This window comes from Pan troglodytes, chromosome 6, assembly GCF_028858775.2.
Source record: "Pan troglodytes isolate AG18354 chromosome 6, NHGRI_mPanTro3-v2.0_pri, whole genome shotgun sequence".
Lineage (NCBI taxonomy): Eukaryota > Metazoa > Chordata > Mammalia > Primates > Hominidae > Pan > Pan troglodytes.
Window position 1 is genome coordinate 60,213,711 of NC_072404.2, and position 23,583 is coordinate 60,237,293.

Sequence of the window (23,583 nt, forward strand, 5' to 3'; positions counted from 1 at the left end):
GTTCATGCTTGTGCAAACTCAGGATACCTTCTGGTTGCTCTGTTTTATCACAACTCTGTTTAAAGGGTAATGTTTTATGGTAGGTTTGCATATTCTAAAGTTTCCTCGCATGTTTGAAGAACTGTTAATGGGGAAAGAATTTCATCAACCTTATATTTGAGTAGCACAGCAAAGTAGAACTTTATCAAATATCTAGTGAGCAAGATCAATGCAGACATCTAATATAAATAACACAGTACACAAAATGACATTAATGTTAAATTGAATTTTAGAAGTGCATGCAAAATGCAGTAAAATAAAGTGTACATGGGAAATTGCTTAAGGTGTTTGATCGACGTAGAATGCAAGAGTGGGTTGTTTGAAATAAGAAACAAATGTTTTTGAAGCAAGAATGTCCTGATGAATATAATTTATTATTCAATTTACTACATAATATACTTTGAAACAATTTAATATTGCTTTCACGAATGAAAATGGAGAGGGTCCTGTGCACCTTATTAGTGGTGTCCCCTCCTGTTAATTGTTAACTGCTAGTAGCTACGATTTGGGTATGCTGGAACTAAATATATTCTAGAGCTATGCACTACTCACTAAAAATGTTTAAAATTATCAGTGATATAATACTGTGTTGCAAAGTAAACACAATCTATATCCAAACAGTGCCAATAATTTATAATAAAACAAAAAATCCAACAATTATTCTAAATGTGGTTGAATTCACATTTTAAAATATCCAGTTAATATACTGTTTTTTATGTTTATCTCAATATTTATCATTGTATAAGCACATTTTCCAGAAAATTGCTTTTGTCACTCTGCAATTGTCATTTAATGCCTAGACAATATTCCACCTGGATAAAATACTATACTAACTTATGATGATGCATTTTTTTTCTTGGTAAAGACAGAGATCATTCATTCTGCGTAACAGTGGAGATATGTTGCTAGTCAAAATTACATTTATGCTTTGTATAACATTATAAATAAATAAAATTATAATAAAAATTATCTTATTTGACAAGAACACATGACAAGAACCCAACAACATCCCTGTCATTCATGTGTGAGACCGTGATTTAAATTGCTATGCCATGGACCAAAAATGGTTGTGTAGTGTGTTAAAGTTCGGGTATTATACCTGAAATTTGATTCTCCTTGATTGACATTCATTCCACTTGGACCAAGTGAAGCTAGCCAAGAGTAGGCCATCCAAAATATATTTACATTAGCAATTGATGGCTCTAATATCTATGCCACTGTGAAATATAAAGAAATAGAAATTTCAAGTATAAGTCTTGACTTAGGTTAACAAAACCTATTAAACTTTAGGTCATACAGTTTATCAAATTATGAGACAATAACAACTTATGAGGTGCTGAGGTCTGATAGGAGAAGTTAGAAAATATGGAGAAAATCAGGGTACATTGAAGTCAGAAGAAAGGAGGCACAAAATGAACTGACTTCCTTACCTGGGGTGAAGCTTTTAGACAGAATGGATACACCAGAACACCAGGATGTTATTTTGCTTGATTTATGGACCAGATAGGAGACATCTGGTAAGAGTTTTGGCAATATGAGGAGAAATTAAAGGAGAAAATGGCAACCATGCCCCATCTCTGAACATAGATTATGTGGTAGTGATCTCAACCCCATCTCGGTTCAACGCTGTAACACTTCTAAATAGGTGGTAGGCTGTGGCTCTACAGAGAGAGATGATGGGGCTGGTGGCCACGAGACAAAGAAATTAAGTAGCAAATGTACAAAAAATGGCTCTTAATGAAATGCAATAAAAAATTACCTTGACCTTGAAGAGACAAGGGCTTGGGCTGACAAACTTCATTTTTTTATTTTTTATTTTTTTAGACGGAGTCTCACTCACTCTGTGCCCAGGCTAGAATGCAGTGGCGCAATCTCGGCTCACTGCAACCTCTGCCCTCCCGGATTCAAGCGATTCTCCTGCCACAACCTCCAGAGTAGCTGGGATTACAGGCTCCTGCCACCACATCTGGCTAATTTTTGTATTTTTAGTGGAGATGGGGTTTCACCATGTTGGCCAGGCTAGTCTCAAAATCCTGACCTCAAGTTATCCATCCACTTTGGCCTCCCAAAGTGCTGGGATTACAGGTGTGAGCTCGGCGCCTGGCCCAACCTGTCTAATAAATCTTTTTGTGAGCCTGGTCATGGCATAATACAGGTTTTTTGTTATCTAGAGTCATGACTGCACTATTGGCTAGAATGATCTGGAAAATTATCTACTGCAATTGCAAAGGTAGTAAGAACCTATTCAACATACACTATGTCTTTTGCATTGTTCAAAGACTTCATATACTTTGTCTAATTTAACACAACAATCCAGCCAGAAGAATACTCTTTTTAAATCTAAAGATGAGAAAACTGAGAAGTGGAGAGGTCAACCCTCTAACCAGGCTCACTGTTTGATTGCTAAGCAGGTGTGTAAACCAAATGTCTGGTTTTATCACATTTCTATTGAACATACAGATTTTTTTAAGTATTTAGATTAAATTGAGAACAAATATACAGCAACACTTCTTCAAAAGTCCTCTAGCCTTTGAGAACAGATATAACTAATAAATAAATATGTAATAATTGTTAGTTTCAATATAAACCATATGAAAGTAAGAGACATTTACATCTGTAATCAACATTAATGTTTTCTGTAGCTTGTATGAATTGAAAAGGATATAATGTGTTCAGTCTGTTTTGTCTGACCATTTTCAAGTCTTGATGAAGACAGATAGTGAATTATTTGAATTGCTAATTACCACATACAATGTAACATAACACTTTAGAATGTTGAGAATTCATATTGAGAATTATTACAGTAGTTTCTTCTTTTAATTTAATACTTACTGAAAAATGTAAAATTTGACTATTAGGCCACTTCATGTTTTGTGTAAGAATTTCTTTCTTCTAAAAATTTAGTTAATTTAATTGAATTAATTTAATTAAAGCAACAGTCTGAAGACATCCAAATAAATGTATTGACTTAAAAAGAGCTTTAAAAATTAAGGAACTATTGATATAAAGTTGATTTATTGGTTAATTTCTAGAAATTAAATATTGAAGTTAATGAACTATAAAGCAGTATTAGAGTTGTCTTGGTCATCACAAATAAATTTTTCTGGTATCTATTAAAGATTAGGAAGAAAATTATTATACAACTCTTTCTAATCCTTTTTAATAAACCAAGGATTGGTTTTTTTTTCTAATGCACTTAATTTGTATGTTTAAGAAAACTACTTATATAGATGCTGAAGTGCATTGAAAAAATCAATACACTACTAAGGTTAGTATTTTTTTTAGCATTTTCTTTAGTTGATTATTTATAATGTGCCAGAAGCACTAATGGAATTCTTAACTCTTTGTCAGGTCTCTATTTTCTCCAGTTATCTATGTTTCAATTACAGCTAATTGTTATCCAAATTAAATAATACTTCTGGAAATTTTATAATAAGAAATTTCATAAAATGATTCTAAACCAAATTGTGGAATTCAGGGAGTTTATTCTGGTCAGTCTAGAATGGAGTAGGGCTTGCGAAAAAATAACTCCATTTAATGTGTATTTATATTTAAATCTATAAGCATAACATCCCACATGCTACGATCATATAAAAGTAGGAGACATTTATATTAAACTAAAATTTTATTTTAATATTATATTTTGTAACATTTTAATATTCAGTTGTGTTATATTTTGTCAAATTTAAAAATCTATGTTAAAGAATTCAAATACAGTACTTAATAGTTTTATAACTAATAGTAAAATGCAAAAACAAGAAAAAAAACAGTTTTTATATTTGAACAAATACAAATGCATACAATTCCAATATTTAAACTAAGAGATATATCGTTAAAATAATAGCAGAAATATAGAAGTAGATATAACAGTCCATCAAATTGCACAGCTCCTAAATGTGATATTATTCTTATATTTTTTATAATTATAAGGACAAATTTACAGTCAAAAATTATGGGAAAAAATAAAATTGAAATTCTTAAATCAATCAGTTCAATAAAATGCTAAATAAAATAATATTTTGAGCAATATAAATATCCCTAATCATCAATTGTATTTTTTTTCCTTAAACTTTTAAGTTCATGGGTACATGTGCAAGATGTGATATGTTATATAGGTAAACATGTGCCATGGTGGTTTGCTGCACAGATCATGCCATCACCTAAGTATTAAGCTCAGAATTCTTTAGCTATTCTTCCCGATGCTCTCTCTTCCCCCACCCCTAAAAGGCTCCAGTGTTTCCCGCCATATGTCCATGTGTTCTCATCACGCAGCTCCTACTTATAACATGCAGCATTTGGTTTTCTCTTTCTGCATTAGTTTGCTGAGAAGAACGGCTTCCAACTCCATCCATGTCTCTGCAAAGAACATGATCTTGTCCTTTTCTATGGCTGCCTAGTATTCCATGGTGTATAAGTACCACATTTTCTTTATACAGTCTGTCATTAATGGGCGTTTAGGTTGATTCTATGTCTTTGCTATTGTGAATAGTGCTGCAAAGAACATACACATGATGTATCTTTATAATAAAATGATTTCTCTTTCTTTGGATATATACCCAGTAATGGGATTGCTGGGTCAAATGGTATTTCTGCCTCTAGGTCTTTGAGGAATCATCACACTGTCTTCCAGAATGTTTGAACTAATTTACACTCCCAACAGTGTGAAAGAGTTCCTTTTTCTCCACAACGTCATCAGCATCTGTTTTTTTTTTTTTTTTTTTGACTTTTTAATAATTGGCATTCTGACTGATGTAAGATGGTATATCATTGTGGTTGTGATTTACATTTTTCTAATGATCAGTAATGTTGAGCATTTTTTCATGTTTCTTGGCTGCATAAATGTCTTCTGAGAAGTAGTCTGTTCATGTCCTTTGCTCACTGTTTAATAGGGTTAAGTTAATTTGTTTAATTTGTTTAAGTTCTATGTAGACTGGATATTAGACCTTTGTCAGATGGATAGATTGCAAAAATTTTTATCTCATTCTGTAGTTTGTCAATTAACTCTGATGATAATTTCTTTTGCCGAGAAGTTCTTTAGTTTAATTAGATCCCATTTGTCAATATTTGCTTTTGTTACAATTGCTTTTGACATTTTCATCATGAAATCTTTGCCCATGCCTGTGTCCTGAATGGTATTGCCAAGATTTTCTCCTAGGGTTTTTAGAGTTTGGGGTTTTACGTTTAAGTCTTTAATCCATCTTGAGTTAATTTTTCTATATTGTGTAAGGAAGAGGTCCAATTTCCATTTTCTACATATGGCTAGCCAGTACTCCCAGCACCATTTACTAAATAGGGAGTCCTTTCTCCATTGCTTGTTTTTGTCAAGTTCATTGAAGATCAAATGGTTGTAAGTGTGTGGTCTTATTTCTGAATTCTCTATTCTGTTCCATTGGTCTAGATGTCTGTTATTGTACCAGTACCATGCTGTTTTGTTTACTGTAGCCTCACAGTACAGATTGAAGCCAGGTAGTGTGATGCTTCCAGCTTTGTTCTTTTTGTTTAGAATTGCCTTGGCTATTTGGGCTCTTTTTTGGTTCCAGGTGAATTTTTAAATAGTTTTTTCTAATTCTGTGAAGAATTTAAATGGTGGTTTAATAGGAATAGCATTGAATTTATAAATTACTTTGGGCAGTATGACCATTTTCATGATATTGATTCTTCCTATCCATGAACGTGGAATGTTTTTCCATTTCTTTATGTCATCTCTGATTTCTTTGAGCAGTGGCTTATAATTCTCTTTGAAGAGGTTCTTCACTTCCCTCATTAGCTGTATTCCTAGGTATTTTATTTCTTTTGTAGCAATTGTTAATAAGAGTTCATTCATAGTTTGGCTCTCTGCTTGCCCATTGTTGGTGCATAGAAATGCTAGGGACTTTTGCACATTAATTTCATATCCTGAGATTTTGCTAAAGTTGCTTATCAGCTTAAGAAGCTTTTGTGCTGAAATGATTGAGTTTTCTAGATATAAAATCATGTCATGTGCAAACAGTGACAGTTTGACTTTCTCTCCTCCTGTTTGAATACCTTTTATTTCTTTCTCTTGCCTGATTGCTCTGGCCAGAACTTGCAATACTAAGGTGAATAGGAGTGGTGAGAGAGGGCAACCTTGTCTTGGGCTGCTTTTCAAGGGGAATGCTTCCAGCTTTTGCCCACTCAGTATGATATTGGCTGTGGGTTTATCATATATGGCTCTTAATATTTTGAGGTATGTTCCTTCAGCACCTAGCTTATTGAAAGTTTTTAACATAAAGGGATTTTAAATTTTATTGAAGGCCTTTTCTGCACCTGTTAAGATAATCATGTGGTTTTTGTCTTTAGTTCTGTTTATGCGATGAATCACATTCACTGATTTGTGTATGCTGAACCAAGAACCTTGCATCCCAGGGGTGAAGCCGACTTGATCATGGTGCATAAGCTTTTTGATGCGCTGCTAGACTCAGTTTGTCAGTATCTTATTGAGGATTTTTGCATCAGTGTTCATCAAGGATAATAGACTAAAATTTTCTTTTATTGTATCTCTACTAGGTTTTGGTATCAGGATGATGCTGCCCTCATAGAATGACTTAGGGAGGAGTCCCTCCTTTTCAATTTTTTGGAATAGTTTCAGTAGAAATGGTACCAGCCCTTCTTTGTACCTCTAATAGAATTCATCTGTGAATCTATCTAGTCCTGGGCTTTTTTTTGGTTGGTAGGCTATTTATTACTGCCTTAATTTCAGAACTCATTATTGGTGTATTCAGGGATTCAATTTCTTCCTGGTTCAGTCTTGGGAGGGTGTATGTGTCCAGAAATATAACCATTTCTTCTAGATTTTCTAGTTTATGTACATAGAGGAGTTTATAGTATTCTCTGATGGTTGTTTGTATTACTGTGGGGTCAGTGATGACATCCCCTTTATCATTTCTGATTGTATTTATTTTATTCTTCTATCTTTTCTTCTTTATTAGTCTAGCTAGCAGTCTATTTTATTAACTTTTTCAAAAGACTAGCTTCTCAACTTGTTGGTTTTTTTGAAGTATTTTTTATGTCTCCTTCATTTCAGCTCTGATGTTGGTTATTTCTTGTCTTCTGCTAGATTGGGGGTTTGTTTGCTCTTAGTTATCTAGTTCTTTTAGTTGAGACGTTGGGTTGTTAACTTGAGATTTTTCTAGTGTTTTGATGTGGGCATTCAGTGTTATAACTTTCCCTCTTAACACTACTTTAGCTGCATCTCAGAGATTCTGGTACGTTGTCTCTTTGTTCTCATTAGTTTCAAATAAGTTCTTGATTTCTGCCTTAATTTCATTATTTACCCAAGAGTCATTCAGGAGCAAGTTGTTCAATTTCCATGTAGCTGTGTGGTTTTAAGTGAATTTCTTAGTCTTGATTTCTAATTTGATTGCACTCTGGTCTAAGAGACTGTTTGTGATTATTTTAGTTCTTTTGCATTTACCGAGGAGTGTTTTACTTCTGATTATGTGATCAATTTTAGAGTAAGTGCCATGTGGTGATGAGAAGAATATATATCCTATTGAATTTGTGTGGAGAGTCCTGTAGATATCTATCAGGTCCACTTGATTCAGAGCTGAGTTCAGGTCCCGTATATCTTTGTTAATTTTCTGTCTTAATAATTTGTCTAATACTGTCAGTGGGGTGTTAAAGCCTCCCACTATTATTATGTGGGAGTCTAAGTCTCTTTGTAGGTCTCTTAAGAACTTGCTTTATGAATTTGGGTGCTCCTGTATTGGGTGCATACATATTTAAGATAGTTAGCTCTTCTTATTAAATTGAACCCTTTACCATTATGTAATGCCCTTCTTTGTCTTTTTTGATCATTGTTAGGTTAAAGTCTATTGTGTCAGAAACTAGGATTGCAAGCCTTGCTTTGTTGTGTTTTCCATTTGCTTGGTAAATTTCCCTCCAACCCTTTATTTTGAGCCTATATGTGTCTTTGCATGTGAGATGGGCCTTTTGAAGACAGCATACCTATGGGTTTTGGCTCTTTATCCAGTTTGCCATTCCATGCCTTTTAATTGGGGCATTTAGCTCACTTACATTTAAGGTTAGTATTGTTATGTATGAATTTGATCCTGTAATCATGATGCTAACTGGTTATTTTGCAGACTTGTTTATGTGGTTGTTTCATAGTGTCACTTGTCTGTGTATTTTGGCATGTTTTTATAGTGGCTGGTAATGTTTTTTCCCTTTCTATATTTAGTGCTTCCTTCAGGAGCTCTTGCAAGGCAGGTCTGTTGGTAATGAATTCCCTAAGCATTTACTTGTCTGAAAAGGATCTTATTTCTCCTTCACTTATGAAGCTTAGTTTGGCCAGACACGAAATTCTGGGTGGGAAATTCTTTTCTTTAAGAATGTTGAATATTGGCCCTCAATTTCTTGTGGGTTGTAGGGTTTCCACTGAGAGGTCTGCTGTTAGTCTGATGGGTTTCTCTTTGTAGGTGACCAGGTCTTTCTTTCTGGCTGACTTTAACATTTTTTTTTTTCATTTCAACCTTGAAGAATCTGATAATTATATACCTTGTGGTTGATCTTCTTGTGGAGTATTTTATTGGGGTTCTCTGCATTTCATGAATTTGAATGTTGGCTCATCTTCCTAAGTTGGGGGAGTTCTCCTGGATGATATCCTGGAGTATATTTCCCAACTTGGTTCTGTTATCCCAATCTCTTTCAGATACCCCAATCAGTGATAGGTTTGGTCTCTTTACATAATCCCATATTTCTCAGAGGTTTTGTTCAATCCATTTCATTTTTTCTTTATTCTTGTTTGCTTGTCTTATTTCAGAAAGAGAGTCTTCACACTTGGAGATTCTTTCCTCCGCTTGGTCTACTCTTCTACTGATACTTGTGATTGCACTGTGAGGTCCTCATATTGCATTTTTCAGCTCCATCAGGTCAATTATGTTCCTCTCTATAGTAGCTATTCTGCCTATCAGCTCCTGTATTGTTTTATCATGATTCTTAGCTTCTTTGCATCAGGTTACAACATGCTCCTCTAGCTCAGCAAAGTTCATTATTACCTACCTTCTGAAGCTTATGTCTATCAGTTCAGCCATCTCAGCCTTAGCCTAGTTCTGTGCTATTGCTGGAGAGGTGTTGAGATCATTTGGAGGAGAAGAGGCACACTGGCTTTTTGAGTTTTCAGTGTTTTTGTATCAATTTTTTCTAAACTTTGTGGGCTTATCTACCAGCAACTGTATTTGTAATTTCTCATAATTAACTCCTATAACAGAATTGATATAAAAATGGAAGAGGTAAAGATTTAAAATACACTACTGGCTTAACCCGATGTACTCTCATCTGTTTGCAAAAATTAAGTGGGTAGCTATAATTATGGGGGAAAAAGATGTTTTGGTTATACAGATAAAAGAGAAAGTTATTCGTGTTAATACTCAGCCCTGGTTCATGCTCTTGTCCTTGTGACATCTGTGTTCTGTAAGGAAAAAGGACCACCCTGTGGCCAAAAGGAAGAATATGACATCTTTTTACAATATCCTTGAAAACTTCCAGTCTATTCTTAAGGGAAAATGTGTTTGAAGAGTTTCAGATTGGTAATGAGGAAACACAGATGATAGTGATTATGATAATGATCATAATAACATTCCATAAACTTATCTATCTTGTAAAGTAGAGAATATTTAACAACTTTAAAGTATTCATACTAGTGTATGATTGCAAGACTGGTACGTCTCCATTTAACCCATGAATCACAGATAGACTCAATAAGGTTAAATAACATATCTAAAGATGCAATGTCAGGAGGTGTCAAGACCTGGTAACATTCAATCATCATATGCCAATCTCAAGATAAATTTCATTATCTCATAGCTGACTTTAGTACTAATTCTTCATTTACCACTAAGGAGTGTTCTGATCAACAGTTGGCCAGCAAGCTTGTGGAAGCCATGGGCATTGGAACATATAGTACATATATTTAACTTGATAATAAATTACCAAACTATTTTCCATGGTGTGTGTACCATTTTGTTTTCCTACAATCACTGAACAAAAATATTTTCAATTGCTCAGTATAGTCACTAATGCTTGGTATTGTTATTGCTTTTTACAACTGTAACCATTTTAGTAGGTTTATAGTGGTATCTCATTGAGGTTTAATTTACATTTCCCTGATGAATAATAATGTTGGACATCTTTTAATATGCCAAATTTTCATTTGTACATTTTGGGGGGAAGTGTTTGTTTAGATCTTCCGCCATTTTCAAAATTGCACAATTTACCTATTGTTTATCTATTTACCTATTGTTGAGTGTCAGAAGTTCTTTATTCTGGACACAATTATTTGGGGTCAGTAATTTGATTTGCAAACTTTTCTGTCAATCTGAATCTTGTCTTTTTAAGTTCTTAACAAGGTTTTCAGCACAGAACATTTTTTAAAGTTTTCATAAAGGCCAATTTTACATTTTTTTCCTTCATGGGTTGTTACTTTAGTATAGTATCTAAAAACTCTTTGTAAGATTGATACCAGAAACATTGTGAAATAGGACTTTCCAGGGCTTGTCCCGCTACAGAAATGTCAATTTGAATAACTATACATGCACAGAAATAGCTTCATAAGAGCTAAGAAATCCAGGTAAGAGATTACAGCACCTAGGTATAGCACAGAAAAGACACATTGAAGAGGGCAGTGCAAATAGAGATACTATCCATGTGGTCAAAAGCAAGTAAAGTGAGAACCCAGCTTTGCTGTAGATGCAAGCCCCAGTAACATCTGACCCCAGATCAAACACCAACGCTCCAGGTTCCAGAATGGCCTCCACAGCCTCAGGCTCCGGACATGCCTGGGGCTTGAAACAGGCCCCTGTGCTATGTTAGTACTCCACAGATCTAGCCTCCAGGCTTGCCACAGCACCAGGCTCATTGCCACAGCCCCAGGATCCAGGTCTGCACCACCACACAGTCAGCCACAGTTTGCAGGACAGCATCCACAGACTCAGCCTCCAGGCCCACCCCAGACCCAGGTCAGCACCCATAGACCAGGCTGCCTTTTGTGGTCCCAGACACCAAGCAGGCAGCTGCTGCTCCATCCTCCAGGAAAGCCAGGGTCCAGGCCCACTCCAGGAGACCCAGGGTTCAATGCCAACTCAGTAGACCATGGTACTGGACCAGCCTCCAAGGATGCAGGCTTCAAGATTACTCCTATGGATACAGGCTCCAAGCATGTTCCCATTACCTGAAGAACCAGGTCAATCTCTACAGACCCAGCCTCCAGGTCAACCCCAGCATGGTCAGACTATTCCTGACCATGGCCCCAGATCTCAGACTATTCCTCAGGGGACTGTCTTAGGCCAACACCTAAAGACCAAACATTCAAGTCAATTCTGCAAACCCAAGCTGCAGGCCATCCCTGTGGCCCCAGATGCCAGCACCATGGACTCTAAATTCTGCCTGGCCTCTCTGGAACCAGGAACCAGAGTAACCCCTCTGGACCTAGCCTGGCCTAGGCACTAAACCAGGCTACGCAAAGTTTTCCAGAAACAAGTCAGCTGACACAGTTCACCAGATTACCTGCCCATAATCTCCGGATAAACTAACTGGTAGAGGGCTTTCACTGCAGAAGCTAGTCTGTAAAAACTGAAATAGATGTCTCCTTCAAATGCGTAGACACCAACACATATTCATAAGTTACACAAATAGTTGGGAAACATGACACCACTAACAGGGAGCACCAGTAACAGACCATAAAGAAATGGAAGCACCAGTGGCAGATCCTAAAGAAATGAAAGTCTATGAATTGCCTAAAAAGAATTTTAAAAGCTTATTTTAAAGAATCTCAGTGAGTTATAACAAAACAGAGATAGACAATAAAAGATATCATAAAAACAATATACAAACAAAATTAGAAGTTCAACCAAGAGATGTAAATCATAAAAAGAACCAAACCAAAATTCTGGAGCTAAAAACCACAATGACTGATCTAAAAAGTTCCATGGAGAACTTTGATAGCAGACTTAATCAAACAGAAGAAAAAAATCAGTGGGCTCAAACACAGGTCATTTGAGATTACCCAGTCAGAGGAACATAAAGAAAAAATAATGAAAACAGGTAAAGAAAGGGTACAAGACTTATGTATGGGACACCATCAAGGGGGCAAACATATGCATTACAGGAGTCCCAGTGGAACTAAAAAAGAGAAAAGGGAAGAAAGTTTATTTAAAGAAATAATGACAGAAAACTTCCCAAATCTGGAGAGGGAAATGAACATCAAAATCCAAAAAGTTCAAAGAATCCCAAATTAAGATAAAGACATGGATGTCCAATCTTTTGACTTCCTTGGGCCACATTGGAAGAAGAATTGTCTTGAGCCATACATAAAATGCACTAACACTAACAATAGCTGATGAGCTAAAAAAAAAAAAAAAAATCACAAAAAAACTCATAATGTTTATAAAAAGCTTACAAATTTGTATTGGACCACATTCAAAGTCATCCTAGGTCATATGTAATTCACTGGCCATGGGTTAGACAATCTTGGTTAAAGAGATCTGAGACATTTTATAATCAAATTCTTAAGTCAAAGACAAAGAGAGAATTTTGAAACTTATAAGAGAAAAGAAACTAATTAATTCAAGCAAACCTCTATAAGGCTATCAACAGATTTATCAGCAGAAATGTATAGGCCAGGAGACAAGAGAAAGTGGAATGACATACTCAAAGTGCTAAAAGAACAAAAAGCAAACTTACCAAACAACAATACTACAGTCAGCAAAGATGTTCTTCACAAATGAAGGAGAAATAAGGACTTACCCAGACAAATCTGTGGGAGTTCATCACCAGTGAACCTGCCTAATGAGAAAAGGTAAAGAGAGTATAGGAATGTGAAAAGCTTAATGTAAAGGTAAGAATGTAGTCAAATTTAGAATTCTCTAATACTGTAATGGTGTTGCATAAATCACTTGTAACTCTAGAATGATAATTGAAAGACAAAAGTATTAAAAATGAATATAGCTATAATAATTTGTTAATGGATACACAATATATAAAGAGTGCAAATTATGAAACCGATACCATAAAATTTTGGGAAGAAAAGTTGATGTTTAGAGTTTTCATTGTGATGAAGTTAAGTTGTTATCAGCTTCGAATAAACTCATAACTATAAGATGCTTTATGTAAGCCTGATGATAATCACAAAAATATCCCAAAACCTATAGTAGATATACAAAAATAACTAGCACTACAAAAAAAATCAAATCATAAAGGGAAAAAGCAAATGAGAAAGAAAGGAACAAAGGAACTATAAAATAGTAAGAAAACTATTAAAATGGCAGTAATAAGTCCTTAAATAATAAAGTAATCATTTGAAATAATTATTTTAAATGTAAATGAATTAAATTATTCAATCAAAAGACATAGATAACTGAATGAATAAAAACACAAGATCCAACTATATGCTGCCTACATAATAGTCACTTAGCTTTAAGGACACATATAGGCTGAAACTGAAGTGATGGAAAAAATATGCAAATGAAAGGAAAATGATGGCAGGTGTAGCTATACTTAAATATTTTCTATTGTTTTACTAGTCCCTATTTTATTTATTTTGGCTCCAATCTTTATCAGTTCCTTCCTTCTTCTGACTTAGTTTGTTCTTCATTTTCTACTTCCTTGAGGTGTACAGTTAGATTGTTTATTTGAGATTTTTCTTTTTTTCTTAATGTAGGCATTTATGGTTATAAGTCAAAGCTGTAAAAAGAGACAAAGAAAATTATTATACAATAATAAAGTGATCAATTCATCAAGTGTATATAGCAATTGTAAATATATATGCACCCAACATCAGAGTGCCTAAATATATAAAGTTCATATTAACAGAACTGAAGGGAGAAATAGCAATGCAATAACACTAGGGAAATACAATGCCCTACTTTCAACAACAAATAAATTATTCAGATAGATAGTCAATAAGGAAACTTTGAATTTGAACTACACTTTACACCAAGTAAGTCTAATAGACATATACAGAACATTCTACCCAGAAACAGAAGAATACACATTATTTTCAACTCACATTGAACATTCTCCAGGATAGAACATACATTAGGCCACAAAGCAAATCTTAGAAATTTAAGAAGATTTAAATAATATCAAGTATCTTTTCTGACCACAGTAGTATTAAATTAGAACTTAATGACAACAGAAAAACTGAAAAATGCACAAATAGGTGGAAATAAAACAGACACCTGAAAAACAAATGACTGAAAGAAGAAATCAAAATGGAAATCAATCAAAAATATCTTCACACAAATGAATATGTAGATACAATATACCAAAGATTATGAAATATAGCAAAGCAGTTCTAAAAGGTAAATATAAAGAAATACACACCTACATTAAGAAGAAAAAAAGATCTCAAAGAAACAACTAAACTTTACACTTCAAGAAAACATAAATGAAGAACAGCCTAAGCCCAAAATCAGAAAAAGAAAAAAAATAATAAAGATTAGAGCAGAAATAAATAAAAGAGAAACTAGTAAAATAATAGAAAAGACCAATTAAACTAAGAGGTGTTTCTTTGAAAAGATAAATAAAATAGACAAATCTTTAGCTAGACTTACAAAAAAAAATCCCAGAGAAGATCCAAATAAGTAAAATGAAAGAGGAGACATTACAACTGATATCACAGAAGGACAGAGGGATTATAAGAAACTATTATGAACAATTATACACCAAAAAATTTGATAACCTAGAAGAAATGGATAAATTCATAGATGCATACAACTCACAAAAACTAAATCATGAAGAAAGAGAGAATGTGAACAGATCAATAATAAGTAGGGACATTGAATCAGTAATCAATAATCTCCCAACAAAGAAAAGCTCAGGACATGATGGCCTACTGATGAATCCTACCAAACACTTAAAGAAGAATAAATGCCAATTCTTCTCAAACTCTTCCAAAATATTGAAGACAAAGGAACACTTCCAAACTCATTTTACATGACCATAATTACCTCAATACCAAAGCCAGACAAGGATACTACAAGAAAAGAAAATTTCAGGCCAATATCCCAGATAAAGATACATGCAAGAATTCTCAACAAAATACTAGCAAACTGAATTCAACAGTGCAGTAAAGGATCATACACCATGTTTCTATCTGGGATGCAAGAATGATTCAACATACACAAATCAATAAATGTGGTACATCATATTAACAAAATAAAGGATAAAGATCCTATTACCATCTCAACAGATTCAGAAAAGCCATCACAAAATTCAAGTACCTTCTATGGTAAAAACTCCCAACAAATTAAATATATAAGGTATTTACCTCATTGTAACAGAGGCCATATGTGACAAACCCAGAACTAGTATACTCAATGGTGGGAAGCTGAAAGTTTTTTCTGTAAATCTGGAGCAAGACAGCTGGGTGCAGTGGCTCATGCCTGTAATCCCAGAACTTTGGGAGGCTGAGGAGGGTGGATCACAAGGTCAGGAGATCCAGACCATCCTGGCTAACAACGGTGAAACCCTGTCTCTACTACAAATACAAAAAATTAGCCAGGCGTGTTGGCATGCACCTGTAGTCCCAGCTACTTGGGAGGCTGAGGCAGGAGAATCACTTGAACCTGGGAGGTGGAGGTTGCAGTGAGCCGAGATTGTGCCACTGCACTCCAGCCTGGGCGACAGAGCAGGACTTTGTCTCAAAAAAAAAAAAAAAAAAATATATATATATATATATATATATTACATATATATATCTGGAGCAAGGCAAAGATGCTCACTTTTGCCACTTCTATTCAATACAGTACTAGAAATCTGAGCAAGAGCATTTAGGCAAGAAAAAGAAATAAAAGGCATACAAAATAGAAAAGAAGAAGTGAACTGTTTTTGTTTGCAAATGACATAATTTTACAGATAAAGAAAACCTTAGAATTCCACTAAAAACCTGTTAGAAGTAACAAACGATTTCAGTGAAGTTGCAAGGTACAAAATCTACATATAAAAACCAGTAGCATTTTTATATACTAACAAAAAAAACTATTATACAAAAAAGCCAAGAAATCAATCACATTTATAATAGCACCAAAAGGAATAAAATATTTGGGAATAAATTTAACTAAGGAGATGAAAAGTCTGTATACTAAACACTACAGAATATTGATGAAAGAAATTGAAGAAGACACAAATAGTAGAAAGATATTCTGTGCTCATTAATTGGAAAAATTAATATTATTGAAATGTTCATATTAGACAAGGCAATCCACAGATTCAGTAGATTTCCTATAACATTTCCAATATTTTTTCACTGACATAGAAAAAATCCTAAAATTTATATAGAACCATACAAGACCCTGAATAGCTAAAGCAATCTTGAGCAAAAAGAACAAAGCTGGAGGCATTGCTTTACCTGATTTCAAGATATACTACAAAGCTATAGTAATCAAAACAGCATAGTACTTGTATAAAAACAGTCATATATAGACCAGTGGAACAGAATAGGTAGCCAAGAAATAAATCCACACATTTACAGTCAATTGATTTGCAGCAAAGACACCAAGAACATACAATGGGTAAAGGACAGCCTTTTCAATAAGTTGTTCTGGGAAAACTGGATATTCACACACAGAGCAATGAAATCAGACCTTGTCTCACACAATATACAAAAATAAACTCAAAATGGATTAAAGACATATGTAAGACCTGAAACTGTAAAACTACTAGAAGAAAACAGAGAGAAAGCTCTATGACATTGGTCTGGGCAATTTTTTTTGATACGACCCCAAAAGCACAGGAAACAAAAGCAAAAATAAAGAAGTGGTATGACATCAAACTAACAAGCTTCTGCTGCACAGCAAAGGAAACAATCAACAGAGTGTAGAGACAACCTAAATAATGAGACAGAATATTTGCAAATCATATGACTGATAAGGGGTTTATATCCAAAATACATAAGAAACTCAAACAACTTTATAGCAAGAAAACAAATAACCCAATTAAAAATGTGCAAAGTACCTGAACAGACATTTCTACAAAGAAGGCATACAAATGGCCAGCAGGTATACAGAAAAATGCTCAACATTACTAATTAACAGAAAAATGGAAATCAGAACCACAATAAGATATCACCTCCCACCTGCTAGAATGGCTGTTATCAAAAATTTTATAAATAAAAAAAAGTTTTGGAGAGGATGTGGAAAACGAACGCTTGTACATGGTTAGTGGAAATGTAAGCTAGTTGAGTCATTATGGAAAACGGCACGGAGATTCTGCAAAAAATTAAAAATAGAGTTACTATAAGATCCAGCAATTTGGTTTCTGGGTATATATCCAGAGGAAATGAAATCAATGTGTCATTAATGTATCCTATTCCCATGTCTACTGCAGCATTCTTTACAATAGTCAAGAGATGGAATCAACCTAAGTGTCCGTGGACAGATAATGTTATGTACATACACTATTATATATACATAATACCATATATATTATTATATACAGACTATTAGACTATTTTATACATATATAGTCTAGTCTATATAATAGTCATAGACTATTATATATAATATATTTATATATATATATACAGGACTATTATTTAGTCTTTAAAAAGCAGGATATCCTATTATTTGAACAACAGGGATAAAGCTGGAGTACTTTATGTTAAGTGAAATAAGCCAGGCACAGAAAGACAAATACTCAAACGTGGAATCTAAAAAAGCGGAACTCATGGAAGCAGAGAGTAGAATGGTGGTTGCCAGGGACTGGGAATGGTGGGAAAAATAGGGTGATATTAGTCAAAGGGTACAAAAGTGTAGTTAAGCAGGATGAATACGTTCTGGAGAGCTACTGCATACCATGGTGACTATAGTTAACAATACAGTATTGTATACTCGAAATTTGCTGAGAGTAGATTTTTAAATGTTCTCACTACACGAAAAAGGGTAACTATGTCAGGTAATGAATATGTTAATTAGCTTAATTGTAGTACTCATTTCACAATGTATATGCATATCAAACATCACTTCAATATATAAACTTTTATTTATAAAACCTCAATAAAGCTGAAAAAAAAGAGAAACACTTCTTTCTCTAAAAGGTACAGATAAAATATAAACACCTTTTATCCACTAAAACTGCTAAAAACACTATGATTAGTCTTAATACTTTTTTCCTATATTAAGATTTTCTTTGTGGACAATTCTATTATTTTATAAATACCTTATTTTTTCCTTTACTATTCTTAATTTGCTTAGATTTTATTTTTACTTGTCTTTTGCATTTGCTAGAACCTTCAATGATCCATGTATTTTTACATAGTCAATTGATTACATATTGGACATGAAATCAATGAGATTTTTAAATCCTTAATAATGGCTTAAAAGGAATCCCAGAGGACCCTGCAGGCCTCAAACCTCAACTCTGTTCGACAGTGAGGTTCATTGTTGAACCTCACTGTTCACTTGCTTTTGCTTCCGTCATTAATATAAGTAAATATATCTGAGATACATTTTTTTTGTTACCTAATCAGATCAGCTAATGATTTTAGTTGATTTTGGTTTTCATATGATGAAAAATAACTGCAAACATACTATTTTTTATAGTCTACCTGATCATTTTGGCCTTTGTTGTTGTTTTTAGCATTAGGTGTAATGTTATAGACACTATCACCAAATTCATACAGCCCACTGATTTCCACATTCATTTAGATTAACAGGAGCATGGTGAGTTCTCTATATGAAGCACAGAATAAATTCTAGAATACTAAATAGAAGAGCCATTCTCTTACATGTGAATGGCATAATGAACTATGCTAATAATGTTCAGCAGCACAGAGGACCCACTGGATCTACACTAAGGTACAGAAAAAAAAAAACGGGTTTCAGAATTGACTCACCAAATTGATGTTAATGTGACTGAAAATTCCTTCTCTTAGAATAGCAAATATCCCTTATAAAATCTTATTTATACTTAACTCACTTGCCAACATGGTTTATCTCTAAATTGCATAAACAGCATTCTTCCTTTTCAAATTATCTCAAATACTTTACTAATAGACTCTAAATTAATAAGGATTTGCTGTATTTCAGCTACTCCATAATTAAATAGGCAATTTTTTTGTCAGCTTAGAATGAAAGCCTTTTAGTTGTTTAAAAAAACTAAAAATAACAAAAATTAATAAAATGTAAACTATGTTAGGGCATCACTTTCCTGATTTTTTATGCACTATGATAGAAATATAAAATATAAACACAAAATACCTTCTTTGTTATACATAGAAATTTTCTATTTTATGTTGCTTCTCAGCAGGAAAACATTTTCAAATGAATGTGCAAAATAATGAGATAAAGGAATGCTTAAAAACATTTTCTTAAATTTAGCCTTTAAGAAACATATATACATGTTTCTTAAACATATACATATATAGAGAACATATGTATATGTTCTCTATATATAAAAGTGTTAATCATATAAAGTGGTATGAAGTAGTGGTGATGTAAGATCATACAGAACAGCAACAAAAAAAGTCTTGGGGGTGAACTTTCAAGCATGTTTTTAATAAATTATATAATTTCAGTTTTAAATATGTGTATATATAATTTTAAAAATAGATGTTACTAAGCATCATTTTACATGAAAATAACTACTCTCAGGCATGTGTTTTGCCCCTCCATGTTCTTCTTTTCTGATTATGAAAGTGAGTTTCTGATGAGCTGATTTCAGGGGATTTAGCTGGGTTTACAGCAGTAAGCGGAAGGAATTTCAAGCATTGCCTTCTAACACGTAGATACACGGGGCATGTGGGTGGCACATTCACAACTGGATCTGGACGGAACAGTCTCCAGACTATTCCAACCAGATCAGAAGTTTTACCTTGGGGTCCATGAATAGGCTTTGTCTTCGGAATACCTGAAACTGTGCTCATCTTTTGGTTCTCTCTCTCTCTCTCTCTCTCTCTCTCTCTCTCTCTCTCCCTCTCTCTCTCTCTCCCTCTCTCTCTCTCTCCCTCTCTCTCTCTTTCTCCCTCTCTCTCTCTTTCCTTTCTAAGGAAGACAACTCAGATGTTTCTATCAGAGTCTCAGTGGCGTCTAAGACCTGAGGAAGTGAAAGCACTCCTTAGCTAGAGAAAGACAAAAACACACCTCTGAGTAACTCCGTCTGGTGTATTTGACACGGTCTCCTTTTCTTAGGACCTGTGAGAAGGTACAGACGTTTATTCAAACAGAAAAGGAAAGCATCTCTGCACATTCCCGCAAACCCTACGCCATCTTTTAAAATGTTAAAATTCAAGAGTTTGGAGTGTTTTTCACAGCGGGAGGGAAATCCTAGGAATTGCTTAATAAAAAAACCTAGGCAGCCCCGGAGTCAAAGCCAGTTCCTGGCCCGATCCCGTCCCGCAACAGCCTGCCTCCTCTTTCCTTTCAACATGACAGATGCCTCTGTGTCCTTCGCCAAGGACTTCCTGGCAGGTGGAGTGGCCGAAGCCATCTCCAAGACAGCGGTAGCGCCCATCGAGCAGGTCAAGCTGCTGCTGCAGGTGCAGCATGCCAGCAAGCAGATCACCTCAGCTAAGCAATACAAGGGCATTATAGACTGCGTGGTCGTATTCCCAAGAAGCAGGGAGTCCTGTCCTGGCGTGGTAACCTGGCCAATGCCATCAGATACTTCCCCACCCAGGCTTTTAACTTCGCCTTCAAAGATAAATACAAGCAGATCTTCCTGGGTGGTGTGGACAAAAGACTCAGTTTGGGCGCTACTTTGCAGGGAATCTGGCATCAGGAGGTGCCGCTGGGGCCACATACTTGTGTTTTGTGTACCCTCTTGATTTTGCCCGTACCTGTCTAGCAGCTAATGTGGGTAAAGCTGAAGCTGAAAGGGAATTCCGAGGCCTCTGTGACTGCCTGGTTAAGATCTACAAATCTGATGGGATTAAGGGCCTGTACCAAGGCTTTAACGTGTCTGTGCAGAGTATTATCCGAGCTGCCTACTTCGGTATCTATGACACCGCAAAGGGAATGCTTCCGGATCCCAAGGACACTCACATCGTCATCAGCTGGATGACCACACAGACTGTCACTGCCTTTTCTAGGTTGACTTCCTATTCATTTGACGTCGTTCGCCTCTCGTGATGATTCAGTCAGGGCGCAAAGTAACTGACATCATGTACACAGGCACACTTGACTGCTAGAGGAAGATTGCTGGTGATGAAGGAGGCAAAGCTTTTTTCAAGGGTTCATGGTCCAGTGTTCTCAGAGGCATGGGTGGTGCTTTTGTGCTTGTCTTGTTTGATGAAATCAAGAAGTACAGGTAAGTTATTTCCTGGGTTTTTTTCCCCCTGTGAACAGGCATGTTGTATTATATAACATATCTTGAGCGCTCTTGACAGACTCCTGGCTGTCAATTCATGAATGGCAACTGTTTATTGGTTGAAAATGGGAAACAATAATATTCATCTGACCAGTTTTCTCTTAAAGCCATTTTCATGATGATGACGATGATGGGACTCAATTATATTTCTTATTTCAGCCACTCCTGATAAACAACAAATTTGGAGAAATAAAAATATCTAAATACAAAAATTTTTAAAAACCTATGGCTTTTTATTTACTAACAAATTTAACCATGGTTATGATGTGCACCCTTCATTACACAAATGTCCATAATGAAAATTCCCTATGTGTGTAAAGTTATGCATATTTAAAAGACTAAATAGAACATATACATATTTTTTTGAGACAGAGTCTCACTTTGTTGCCCAGGCTGGAGTGCAGTGGCACAATCTCTGCTCACCACAACCTCCGCCTCCCAGGTTCAAACGATTCTCCTGCCTCAGCCTCTGGAGTAGCTGGGACTACAGGCACGCACTACCATGCCCAGCTAATTAGAATATTTTAACAATCACATTTTAACTTTCTGATTATTTTTGCATTGAAGATAACAGCTAAAACTTTGTCCAATGTAAAATGGAGAGAGATCTGTTGTCAGTTATAAGTGGCACAAGGGTTTGAACAACCTTTCCCAAAAGAACAACTGAGAAAGCTGAAGAAAGTATTTTAAGTATGTATATTAAGGCAACGTAAAGTCAAAGAGATGGTGAAGAATTATATATTTGAGACTCCCAGGAAAAAGAAAATTCAGAGATCTGAACCCTGTTTTTTAGGTATTTCCTGGCAGAATCTGCTCATTTAGGGGAGGCTCAGAGAGACTGAGAAAGTGAAAAATGTGTTCTAATGACTCACGCTGCTAAGAAGAAAAACAATCCAGACTTGGAGCCCATTAAGAAGGGAGAACAGGTTGAAATTTTGAAGAGTGGCACCATAGGAGAGCAGTTTTCAAAGTGTGATCCAGGTAACCTAGATAATTTTTCCTCACCTAAGTTCTAGAACGAAGCACAGAGGAACAAAATGGTGAAAAACAAAAGATCTAACATACATAAATTGGAGTCTTGAAGGTTGTGTAGAAAAAAACAACCTGTTTACCACACTCAGCACTTCACTCCAATGTCAAATGTGTAAAACCTCATGTGTGAGGTATGCGGGTCTGTGTGTGATATGAGTGTGTGTTTCCCACACCGACTAATTCTCCAATTCTCCAAACACCAACTGGGTATCTTAAATTCAGTTATGATACTAACTACCTGAAGTTAATGCAGACCCCATAGGTAAAGAGATCAGTCCCACAAAACTGTCCCCCACTTCAGACACTCAACACAAGTAGCGGGTCCTTATGTTACCCAGATTTCTGTCCAACTTGGCTACAAGTCAGGGGTTCCCATGAACCCTTCCTTAAGTTCAATATTTTGCTAGAATGGCTCACAGAGCAGTGAGTTCATAAGATCAGAGATTCTCCCTTCTACCAGAAGGGGCTGTCCCCTGACTTACCTTGTATGGGAGATCAGAAGATGCCTTGCAGAGAGGGGCGGTGGTTTGATCCACTTGGGGATCTTCTGGGTGTCTAGGACCATGACCTGGACCAAGCTGGGGGCCACCATTATTCGTGGGCCATCTTGTTTCTCTGGCAGAGGAATTGAATAAATCTATCACTCAAGGTTTCCTTTTCCACCCCAAATCCACTGCTGGTTCGTTTCCCAAGGACTCCTGAGTACTACAAACCCATTAAAACACTGCGGCTTTGCTGGTCTGTGGCTATAGAAACTACCCAGTCACCTAAGGACTATTTATTGATTACCACAAATGACTGATTTCAGCACCAGGGAGCAAAAAGACAAATATCCCTGTCCTGTGGCACTTACATTCTAATGGGCTAGACAGAGAAACAACAATATGCATTAAAGTAATTCATTCACGCAATGCTATAAAGAGATTAGAGGTGTGGGGAAATTTTAGAGGGATGTAGTGAACCAGTGGGAGGAAAAGTGGAAATGTAAATTATTTAAATGGAGTTGCCAGGACAGAACTTCTCCAGAAGATGATTAGAACCATTTGACTTTTCAGAGCCCTGAAAGTCAAAAGTACCCTACCTGACCTCCAGAGGTTCTGGGAGGATAACAAGGGGTAAGGCACTTCCAACTCCTCTGACAACTTGAAATCCCCAATTTGTGTAACCTCTTGTCTCAGGTTGTTTTCTGTGGAC

The 23,583-nt window shown here is 35.4% G+C and overlaps 1 long non-coding RNA gene and 1 pseudogene across 1 annotated transcript in view; both read left to right on the forward strand.

The window, feature by feature from the left end:
* The window catches only part of LOC104007223 (uncharacterized), a 106,416-nt gene that overhangs the window by 70,314 nt on the left and 12,519 nt on the right, over positions 1 to 23,583 (forward strand). Inside the window, exon 5 of the long non-coding RNA XR_008548985.2 lies at positions 22,151 to 22,338. This is a non-coding gene — a long non-coding RNA (uncharacterized LOC104007223). The remainder of the gene's footprint in view (positions 1 to 22,150; positions 22,339 to 23,583) is intronic.
* On the forward strand, positions 20,390 to 21,339 carry LOC472367 (ADP/ATP translocase 2-like; annotated as a pseudogene).